This window comes from Taudactylus pleione, unplaced genomic scaffold, assembly GCF_031769625.1.
Source record: "Taudactylus pleione unplaced genomic scaffold, aTauple2 ptg001149l, whole genome shotgun sequence".
NCBI classification, from domain to species: Eukaryota; Metazoa; Chordata; class Amphibia; order Anura; family Myobatrachidae; genus Taudactylus; species Taudactylus pleione.
In genome coordinates this window covers 133,614-146,351 of record NW_028285550.1, presented here as the reverse complement: position 1 = coordinate 146,351, position 12,738 = coordinate 133,614, and the positions used below count along the sequence as shown (strand labels likewise).

Here is a 12,738-nt window from a genome sequence, read left to right as displayed (position 1 = left end):
ACACAGTGACACTGCCGACTCAGGGAGAGCGCAACACAGTGACACTGCCGACTCAGGGAGAGCGCAACACAGTGACACTGCCGACTCAGGGAGAGCGCAACACAGTGACACTGCCGACTCAGGGAGAGCGCAACACAGTGACACTGCCGACTCAGGGAGAGCACAACACAGTGACACTGCCGACTCAGGGAGAGCACAACACAGTGACACTGCCGACTCAGGGAGAGCGCAACACAGTGACACTGCCGACTCAGGGAGAGCGCAACACAGTGACATTGCCGACTCAGGGAGAGCGCAACACAGTGACATTGCCGACTCAGGGAGAGCGCAACACAGTGACATTGCCGACTCAGGGAGAGCGCAACACAGTGACAGGAGATTACCGGCAGAACGGACATCGGGCTCATCCACTACACACCTGTCATAACAAAATATTCTAAATCATCAAAGTGACTAAAGCCAAACTAATAAAAACTGCTTTCCAAACCTAGAAAACACAATCAGCAAACACATTTATTATCCTTTATTTGGGATGGGTATGTAATACCGACTGTCAGGGTGCCTCCTGTCAGTATACCCACAGCACCATCCCGATGGTTGGTATCCCGACAGGGGTCAGGTAAGTATACTTACCCTCCCCCTAACACTCCTTGCTTGTAGCCTAACCCCCCCCCTCCCTGCACCCTAACCGTTAGTGCCTAGCCCTAACCCCCCAGTGGTACCTAACCCTCCCTCCTAGGGGTGCCTAACCCTAACCTCCTCCCCCCAAATCCTAACGCTAACCCCGCTATGTAATCTAACCCTCCCCCCTTAGTGCCTAACCCTAACCCACCTGTGGTACCCAACCCTCCCTCCTAGGGGTGCCTAACCCTAACCTCCTCCCCCCAAATCCTAACGCTAACCCCGCTATGTAACCTAATCCCCCCCCTTAGTGCCTAACCCTAACCCCCCAGTGATACCCAACCCTCCCTCCTAGGGGTGCCTAACCCTAATCTCCTCCCCCCAAATCCTAACACTAACCCCGCTATGTAACCTAATCTCCCCCCCTTAGTGCCTAACCCTAACCCCCCGTGGTACCCAACCCTCCCCTCCTAGGGGTGCCTAACCCTATCCTCCCCCCCCAAAACCTAACGCTAACCCCGCTATGTAACCTAATCCCCCCCCCCTTAGTGCCTAACCCTAACCCCCCAGTGGTACCCAACCCTCCCTCCTAGGGGTGCCTAACCCTAATCTCCTCCCCCCAAATCCTAACGCTAACCCCACTATGTAACCTAATCCCCCCCCTTAGTGCCTATCCCTAACCCCCCAGTGGTACCCAACCCTCCCTCCTAGGGGTGCCTAACCCTAATCTCCTCCCCCCAAATCCTAACGCTAACCCCGCTATGTAACCTAACCCCTCCCCCCAGTGCCTAACCCTAACCCCCCAGTGGTACCCAACCCTCACCTCCTCCCCCCAAATCCTAACGCTAACCCCGCTATGTAACCTAACCCCCCCCCCCCGCCATTAACACGAAGGACGCCCCGGACTTGCCTCGTTCGGGAAGCTGTCTTTCTGTGTTACGGCGTCGGGATTAAGATAGGTGTCGGTATTTTGACGCCTATTTTAATTCCCTTGTCGGGATTCAGCCATCGGGATTTAGACCTCATAACTACATCCCCTTTGTTTATATGGCGCCACAAGTGTTCCGCAGCGCCTTACATAGTACTAATAAGTGAACAAGAAACGAGTAACTGACAGTACATTACAGTGCAGGACAAGGACACGATGTATATACATTGCTGCAATAGCGATTATTACACTCACAATAAGCAGCCGGGAGTCAGCAGTCACGTGTTAGGTGCCCTTATGGGGAGTAAGGTGTAGAAGACAATGTAAGGAGAAGCACATGAGGGAGGAGGGTCCTGCTCGTCAGAGCTTACATGACAATCCCTAAATGCCGTGTATAACAGGAGAGTCTATGGATGTTGTTTCCCCAGGTGAAGGAGTCACTCAACAGAAATGAATGTAACAAGTATTTTCCCATGTTCCAGAATCGGAGGTCTTTAATTAGATGGTTAATTCATTTGTTAACACTTTGATTTTGCTGAATATTGAGAGCTTTCTGCTATTTCATTAATGTCACTGCAGAACCTTTCATTATTCTGCATAGTCACAGTGTTAGTAACGGGGTAATCAGGCAACGGAAGACGTCGGATTCTCCCGCGATGAGACTGATGCAGTTTTTACACCTAGTAAGTGTCGGGCGGATACTGGGGACACGGGAAAAGCAGGATCTGACAAGTCCAGGAGAGTCTCCATACGTCGTACTACGCTACATCTATCCTGGTCTCCTAGTAAGTGTCGGGGGGGAAACTGGGGACATGGGAAAAGCAGGATCTGACAAGTCCAGGAGAGTCTCCATACGTCGTACTACGCTACATCTATCCTGGTCTCCTAGTAAGTGTCGGGGCGGATACTGGGGACACGGGAAAAGCAGGATCTGACAAGTCAAGGAGAGTCTCCATACGTCGTACTACGCTACATCTATCCTGGTCTCCTAGTAAGTGTCGGGGCGGATACTGGGGACATGGGAAACGCAGGATCTGACAAGTCCAGGAGAGTCTCCATACGTCGTACTACGCTACATCTATCCTGGTCTCCTAGTAAGTGTCGGGGCGCATACTGGGGACACGGGAAACGCAGGATCTGACAAGTCCAGGAGAGTCTCCATACGTCGTACTACGCTACATCTATCCTGGTCTCCTAGTAAGTGTCGGGCGGATACTGGGGACACGGGAAAAGCAGGATCTGCCAAGTGCAGGAGAGTCTCCATACGTCGTACTACGCTACATCTATCCTGGTCTCCTAGTAAGTGTCGGGCGGATACTGGGGACACGGGAAAAGCAGGATCTGCCAAGTGCAGGAGAGTCTCCATACGTCGTACTACGCTACATCTATCCTGGTCTCCTAGTAAGTGTCGGGGCGGATACTGGGGACACGGGAAAAGCAGGATCTGACAAGTCCAGGAGAGTCTCCATACGTCGTACTACGCTACATCTATCCTGGTCTCCTAGTAAGTGTCGGGGCGCATACTGGGGACACGGGAAACGCAGGATCTGACAAGTCCAGGAGAGTCTCCATACGTCGTACTACGCTACATCTATCCTGGTCTCCTAGTAAGTGTCGGGCGGATACTGGGGACACGGGAAAAGCAGGATCTGCAAAGTGCAGGAGAGTCTCCATACGTCGTACTACGCTACATCTATCCTGGTCTCCTAGTAAGTGTCGGGCGGATACTGGGGACACGGGAAAAGCAGGATCTGCAAAGTGCAGGAGAGTCTCCATACGTCGTACTACGCTACATCTATCCTGGTCTCCTAGTAAGTGTCGGGCGGATACTGGGGACACGGGAAAAGCAGGATCTGCCAAGTGCAGGAGAGTCTCCATACGTCGTACTACGCTACATCTATCCTGGTCTCCTAGTAAGTGTCGGGGGGGAAACTGGGGACATGGGAAAAGCAGGATCTGACAAGTCCAGGAGAGTCTCCATACGTCGTACTACGCTACATCTATCCTGGTCTCCTAGTAAGTGTCGGGCGGATACTGGGGACACGGGAAAAGCAGGATCTGACAAGTCCAGGAGAGTCTCCATACATCGTACTACACTACATCTATCCTGGTCTCCTAGTAAGTGTCGGGGCGGATACTGGGGACACGGGAAAAGCAGGATCTGACAAGTCCAGGAGAGTCTCCATACGTCGTACTACACTACATCTATCCTGGTCTCCTAGTAAGTGTCGGGGGAGAAACTGGGGACATGGGAAAAGCAGGATCTGACAAGTCCAGGAGAGTCTCCATACGTCGTACTACGCTACATCTATCCTGGTCTCCTAGTAAGTGTCGGGGCGGATACTGGGGACATGGGAAAAGCAGGATCTGACAAGTCCAGGAGAGTCTCCATACGTCGTATTACGCTACATCTATCCTGGTCTCCTAGTAGTGGATCTTTGCCACAATCATTCATTATAATAGACTGACGATTGGTAACAGCTCGGAGATTGCTGAAAATCGCTGGTGAATTCACATTTTGTTAAATCAATAGAAATTGATAAAAAAAAAAAAACATTCTGCTTCATGGATTAAAATTTTGGGCAAAGAATTCCATGGGTTGTTCCAGTCTATGAGGCCAATGTGCGCTGGTTTGTGGAGTGTATCCGGCGTGTTTTATCATTGCTCCAGAACTGTGCGCACGCAACAGCTCATTGCAGGTATACTAATGACCGAGGGGGCAAAAAGGGCTGTAATGGGGCACTAGGATGTGGGTGCACGCAGTGCGGGTGCTGGGATGTGGATGCTCACAGTGCAGGCGCGGTGACGTAATAACTGTGGGCTTGAAGAGTTGGACATAGTTGAAAAAGGGGATTTATGGTCTTCGACTCAATAGGGGGCACAGGGATCACTCTGGATGTAGCCTGGAGAGGAGAGTCTGGGCACCAAAGAGAGTTACTTATTTTCTTCTCAGCAGCCCCCAGGTTCCCACTCCAGCCAGTTTAAGTTAGCAAGCCAATGGTAGGAGCGAGGAGAAGATGGAAAAGAAAGACCAGCACACACGTCAAAAAAGGTAAGTCAAGAACCGGCATCAGAGGGAATAAACCTGGGCTGTGCTGGTCCATAGACGGGAACACTACCCTTGAGCGGTTAATCTCTTAATGATAAAGTGCCACAAACAGAGAAATAAGTAGTAGGTTGTTTGTCAGAAGTGGGATCTGAACACACGTCTCCAGTAGAGATTGTGCCCTAGACCACTCGGCCATCCTCACCCCACGCTGGGGTTCCCAAGTGAAAATCCACCCCAACCTGCGGCAACAGACCTGCCAACTGTATGGCGGACTAAGGTCACCTATGTCAGGACCCAGGACCCATAGAGGAAGAACTCCTTAATCTAGAAGGTAGACGGCCTGGTGCAGAAGGCAGACAATATACCGGGGCGCTACCTAGAGGCTATCTTGTCCAACACCGGATCACGAGGACCTTCTCTAAATACATAAGAGCCTCTAAGTACTTGGAGTCCGTAACAGTGGAGGTTAATATGACTATGTCAATGACCTCCTAATGAACTAGGTAGTAGCCCGACTGCCCCACAAGGGACAATACTTTGCCTGTATGCACGCTCACCACGCAAGACTCCATTGCTGAAGAAAAAGCATGTTGAAGCTCGTTTAAAGTTTGCTGCACAACATTTGGACAAGCCTGTGAAATACTGGGAGAATATAGTCTGGTCAGATGAGACCACAAATGAACTCTTTGGATGCCATGTATGGAGGAGAAATGGCACTGCACATCACCCCAAATACACCATACCAACAGTGAAGTTTGGAGGTGGGAACATCATGGTGTGGGGCTGTATTTCAGCATACGGTACTGTTATACTTGAAGGAAGGATGAATGGAAAAATGTACCAAGACTTCTTGATAACAATCTGCTGCCATCTACCAGGATGCTGAAGATGAAACGAGGGCGGACATTACAGCAAGACCATGATCCCAAACACACAGCCAAGGACACACTCACCTGGTATCAGAGAAATAACATAAAGCTGCTGGAATGGCCCAGCCAATCACAGCCAATCACCTGACTTGTATCCAATAGAAAATCTATGTAGAGAACTATAGATCAGAGTCCATAGAAGAGGCCACGGAACCTCCAAGATGTGAAGACTGTTTGAGTGGTAGAATGGGCCAAAATCACACCTGAGCAATGCGTGCGACTAGTTTCTCCATACAGGAGGCGTCTTATACCTGTCATTACCAACAAAGGCTTTTGTACGGAGTATTAAATACATTTCAGTAAGTGTGTCAATACTTTCTCCCTGTGTCATTTCACATTATTACACATAACTTATTTTATGGACATCTATGATGTGATCCCTTTGCATGTATGGGTTGTTGCTGACATTTGGTGAAAATTTAATTACAATATCCCCATTACATATATATTTACTGAGAAAAATGTTGATGTGATCAATACTTATTTTACAGATATATATATATATATATATACACACACATACATACATACACACACACACAGCCGTGGTGTGCTAGTTATAAATATATACATATACACACAGCTGTGCAATGTTAGTAACACATACATACTGTATACACATACTGTCACAGAGCCATGTTTGTAATAAGTACATACATACATCCATATACTCACACACACAGTGGTGAAAGTAATACATAGTCGTACGTACTCACACACGTACAGCCATGCTAGAAATACATACATACAGCCATGCTAGAAATACATACATACAGCCATGCTAGTAATACACACACACAGCCATGCTAGTAATACATTCATACATACACACACATACAGCCATTCTACTAATACATACATACACACATAGAGCCATGCTAGTAATACACACATACACACATGCTAGTAATACATACATACTCACACACATACAGCCATGCTAGTAATACATACGTACTCACCCATATGAAGCCATGCTAGTAATACATACTCACACACATACAGCCATGCTGGTAATACATACATGCTAGTAATACATACATACTCATACACACGTTAGTAATACATACACACATACAGCCATGCTAGTAATACATACACACAGAGCCATGCTAGTAATACATACATACACACACACATACAGCCATGCTAGTAATAAATACATACTCACATAGAGCCATGCTAGTAATACATACATACACACATACAGCCATGCTAGTAATAAATACATACATACACACACACATACAGCCATGCTAGTAATACATACATACATACATACATACTCACACAACTACAGACATGCTAGTAATACGTACATACACACATACAGCCATGCTAGTAATACATACATACACACAGCCATGCTAGTAATACATACATACAGCCATGCTAGTAATACATACATACACACACATACAGCCATGCTAGTAATAAATACATACTCACACAACTACAGACATGCTAGTAATACATACATACACACATAGAGCCATGCTAGTAATAAATACATACATACATACACACACACATACAGCCATGCTAGTAATACATACATACATACACACACACACACATACAGCCATGCTAGTAATACATACATACATACTCACACATATACAGCCATGCTAGTAATACATACATACATACATACAGCAATGCTAGTAATACATACATACATACATACACACACACACACATACAGCCATGCTAGTAATACATACATACATACTCACACATATACAGCCATGCTAGTAATACATACATACATACAGCAATGCTAGTAATACATACATACATACATACATACATACTCACATACTCACACATATACAGCCATGCTAGTAATACATACATACATACAGCAATGCTAGTAATACATACATACATACATACTCACACATATACAGCCATGCTAGTAATACATACATACTCACACATATACAGCCATGCTAGTAATACATACTCACACACATACAGCAATGCTAGTAATACATACTCACACACATACAGCCATGCTAGTAATACATACATACACACATACAGCAATGCTAGTAATACATACATACACACATAAATTTGAAGTATATCGTTGTCAGTGCCGATAGCAAAAGTTTTTCTGCATATACAGTCAGGTTGGAACATTGACAGAATTGTCATATTTTGGCCTCTAGTCACCACCACAATGGCTTTGAAATGAAACAAACAAGATGTGATTTACCTGCAGACTTTCAGATATAATCTGAGGGTAATTACATCCAAATCAGGTGAACGGTGTAGGAATTACAACGGTTTCTATATGAGCCTCCCACCATTGTAATTCCTACACCGTTCACCTGATTTGGATGTAATTACCCTCAAATTAAATCTGAAAGTCTGCAGGTAAATCACATCTTGTTTGTTTCATTTCAAAGCCATTGTGGTGGTGACTAGAGGCCAAAATATGATTATTCTGTCAATGTCCCAATATTTATGCACCTGACTGTACATACATACACATACAGCCATGCTAGTAATGCATACATACACACATGCTAGTAATACATACATACATACACATACAGCCATGCTAGTAATACACACATGCTAGTAATACATATATACATACTCACACACATACAGCCATGCTAGTAATACATACTCACACATATGCAGCCATGCTACTAATACATACATACAGCCATGCTACTAATACATACATACAGCCATGCTACTAATACATACATACAGCCATGCTAGTAATACATACATACAGCCATGCTAGTAATACATACATACAGCCATGCTAGTAATACATACTCACACACATACAGCCATGCTAGTAATACATACATACATACAGCCATGCTAGTAATACATACTCACACAAATACAGCCATGCTAGTAATACATACACACATAGAGCCATGCTAGTAATACATACATACACATAGAGCCATGCTAGTAATACATACATACATACTCACACACATAGAGCCATGCTAGTAATACATACATACACATAGAGCCATGCTAGTAATACATACATACTCACACACATACAGCCATGCTAGTAATACATACATACACATAGAGCCATGCTAGTAATACATACATACTCACACACATAGAGCCATGCTAGTAATACATACATACACACATAGAGCCATGCTAGTAATACATACATACACACATACAGCCATGCTAGTAATACATACATACAGCCATGCTAGTAATACATACATACATACAGCCATGCTAGTAATACATACTCACACAAATACAGCCATGCTAGTAATACATACACACATAGAGCCATGCTAGTAATACATACATACATACTCACACACATACAGCCATGCTAGTAATACATACATACACATAGAGCCATGCTAGTAATACATACATACTCACACACATAGAGCCATGCTAGTAATACATACATACACACATAGAGCCATGCTAGTAATACATACATACACACATACAGCCATGCTAGTAATACATACATACAGCCATGCTAGTAATACATACATACACACATACAGCCATGCTAGTAATACACACATACAGCCATGCTAGTAATACATACTCACACACATACAGCCATGCTAGTAATACATACATACATACAGCCATGCTAGTAATACATACTCACACAAATACAGCCATGCTAGTAATACATACACACATAGAGCCATGCTAGTAATACATACATACACATAGAGCCATGCTAGTAATACATACATACATACTCACACACATAGAGCCATGCTAGTAATACATACATACACATAGAGCCATGCTAGTAATACATACATACTCACACACATACAGCCATGCTAGTAATACATACATACACATAGAGCCATGCTAGTAATACATACATACTCACACACATAGAGCCATGCTAGTAATACATACATACACACATAGAGCCATGCTAGTAATACATACATACACACATACAGCCATGCTAGTAATACATACATACAGCCATGCTAGTAATACATACATACATACAGCCATGCTAGTAATACATACTCACACACATACAGCCATGCTAGTAATACATACACACATAGAGCCATGCTAGTAATACATACATACATACTCACACACATACAGCCATGCTAGTAATACATACATACACATAGAGCCATGCTAGTAATACATACATACTCACACACATAGAGCCATGCTAGTAATACATACATACACACATAGAGCCATGCTAGTAATACATACATACACACATACAGCCATGCTAGTAATACATACATACAGCCATGCTAGTAATACATACATACACACACATACAGCCATGCTAGTAATACATTAACACACATACAGCCATGCTAGTAATATACACATACACACATGCTAGTAATACATACATACACACATAGAGCCATGCTAGTAATACATACATACAGCCATGCTAGTAATACACACATGCACACATTCTAGTAATACATACATACTCACACACATACAGCCATGCTAGTAATACATACATACTCACACACATAGAGCCATGCTAGTAATACATACATACACACATAGAGCCATGCTAGTAATACATACATACACACATACAGCCATGCTAGTAATACATACATACAGCCATGCTAGTAATACATACATACATACAGCCATGCTAGTAATACATACTCACACAAATACAGCCATGCTAGTAATACATACACACATAGAGCCATGCTAGTAATACATACATACATACTCACACACATACAGCCATGCTAGTAATACATACATACACATAGAGCCATGCTAGTAATACATACATACTCACACACATAGAGCCATGCTAGTAATACATACATACACACATAGAGCCATGCTAGTAATACATACATACACACATACAGCCATGCTAGTAATACATACAGCCATGCTAGTAATACATACATACACACATACAGCCATGCTAGTAATACACACATAGAGCCATGCTAGTAATACATACTCACACACATACAGCCATGCTAGTAATACATACACACATAGAGCCATGCTAGTAATACATACATACATACTCACACACATACAGCCATGCTAGTAATACATACATACACATAGAGCCATGCTAGTAATACATACATACTCACACACATAGAGCCATGCTAGTAATACATACATACACACATAGAGCCATGCTAGTAATACATACATACACACATACAGCCATGCTAGTAATACATACATACAGCCATGCTAGTAATACATACATACACACACATACAGCCATGCTAGTAATACATTAACACACATACAGCCATGCTAGTAATATACACATACACACATGCTAGTAATACATACATACACACATAGAGCCATGCTAGTAATACATACATACAGCCATGCTAGTAATACACACATGCACACATTCTAGTAATACATACATACTCACACACATACAGCCATGCTAGTAATACATACATACTCACACACATAGAGCCATGCTAGTAATACATACATACACACATAGAGCCATGCTAGTAATACATACATACACACATACAGCCATGCTAGTAATACATACATACAGCCATGCTAGTAATACATACATACATACAGCCATGCTAGTAATACATACTCACACAAATACAGCCATGCTAGTAATACATACACACATAGAGCCATGCTAGTAATACATACATACTCACACACATACAGCCATGCTAGTAATACATACATACACATAGAGCCATGCTAGTAATACATACATACTCACACACATAGAGCCATGCTAGTAATACATACATACACACATAGAGCCATGCTAGTAATACATACATACACACATACAGCCATGCTAGTAATACATACATACAGCCATGCTAGTAATACATACATACACACATACAGCCATGCTAGTAATACACACATAGAGCCATGCTAGTAATACATACTCACACACATACAGCCATGCTAGTAATACATACACACATAGAGCCATGCTAGTAATACATACATACATACTCACACACATACAGCCATGCTAGTAATACATACATACACATAGAGCCATGCTAGTAATACATACATACTCACACACATAGAGCCATGCTAGTAATACATACATACACACATAGAGCCATGCTAGTAATACATACATACACACATACAGCCATGCTAGTAATACATACATACAGCCATGCTAGTAATACATACATACACACACATACAGCCATGCTAGTAATACATTAACACACATACAGCCATGCTAGTAATATACACATACACACATGCTAGTAATACATACATACACACATAGAGCCATGCTAGTAATACATACATACAGCCATGCTAGTAATACACACATGCACACATTCTAGTAATACATACATACTCACACACATACAGCCATGCTAGTAATACATACATACTCACACATATACAGCCATGCTAGTAATACATACATACACACATACAGCCATGCTAGTAATACATACATACAGCCATGCTACTAATACATACACACATACAGCCATGGTAGTAATAAATACATACAGCCATGCTACTAATACATACACACATACAGCCATGGTAGTAATAAATACATACAGCCATGCTAGTAATACATACATACATACATACATACATACACACATACAGCCATGCTGGTAATACATACATGCTAGTAATACATACATACTCATACACACGTTAGTAATACATACACACATAGAGCCATGCTAGTAATACATACATACAGCCATGCTAGTAATAAATACATACTCACACACATACAGCCATGCTAGTAATACATACATACACACACATACAGCCATGCTAGTAATACATACATACACACATACAGCCATGCTAGTAATATACACATACACACATGCTAGTAATACATACATACAGCCATGCTAGTAATACACACATGCACACATTCTAGTAATACATACATACTCACACACATACAGCCATGCTAGTAATACATACATACTCACACATATACAGCCATGCTAGTAATACATACATACACACATACAGCCATGCTAGTAATACATACATACAGCCATGCTACTAATACATACACACATACAGCCATGGTAGTAATAAATACATACAGCCATGCTACTAATACATACACACATACAGCCATGGTAGTAATAAATACATACAGCCATGCTAGTAATACATACATACATACATGCTAGTAATACATACATACTCACACACATACAGCCATGCTA

The 12,738-nt window shown here is 42.7% G+C and overlaps 1 protein-coding gene across 2 annotated transcripts in view; it reads right to left on the bottom strand.

Moving 5' to 3' along the window:
* ICA1L (islet cell autoantigen 1 like) overlaps positions 1-12,738 on the bottom strand; it is a 56,995-nt gene that overhangs the window by 29,807 nt on the left and 14,450 nt on the right. The window lies entirely within an intron of this gene.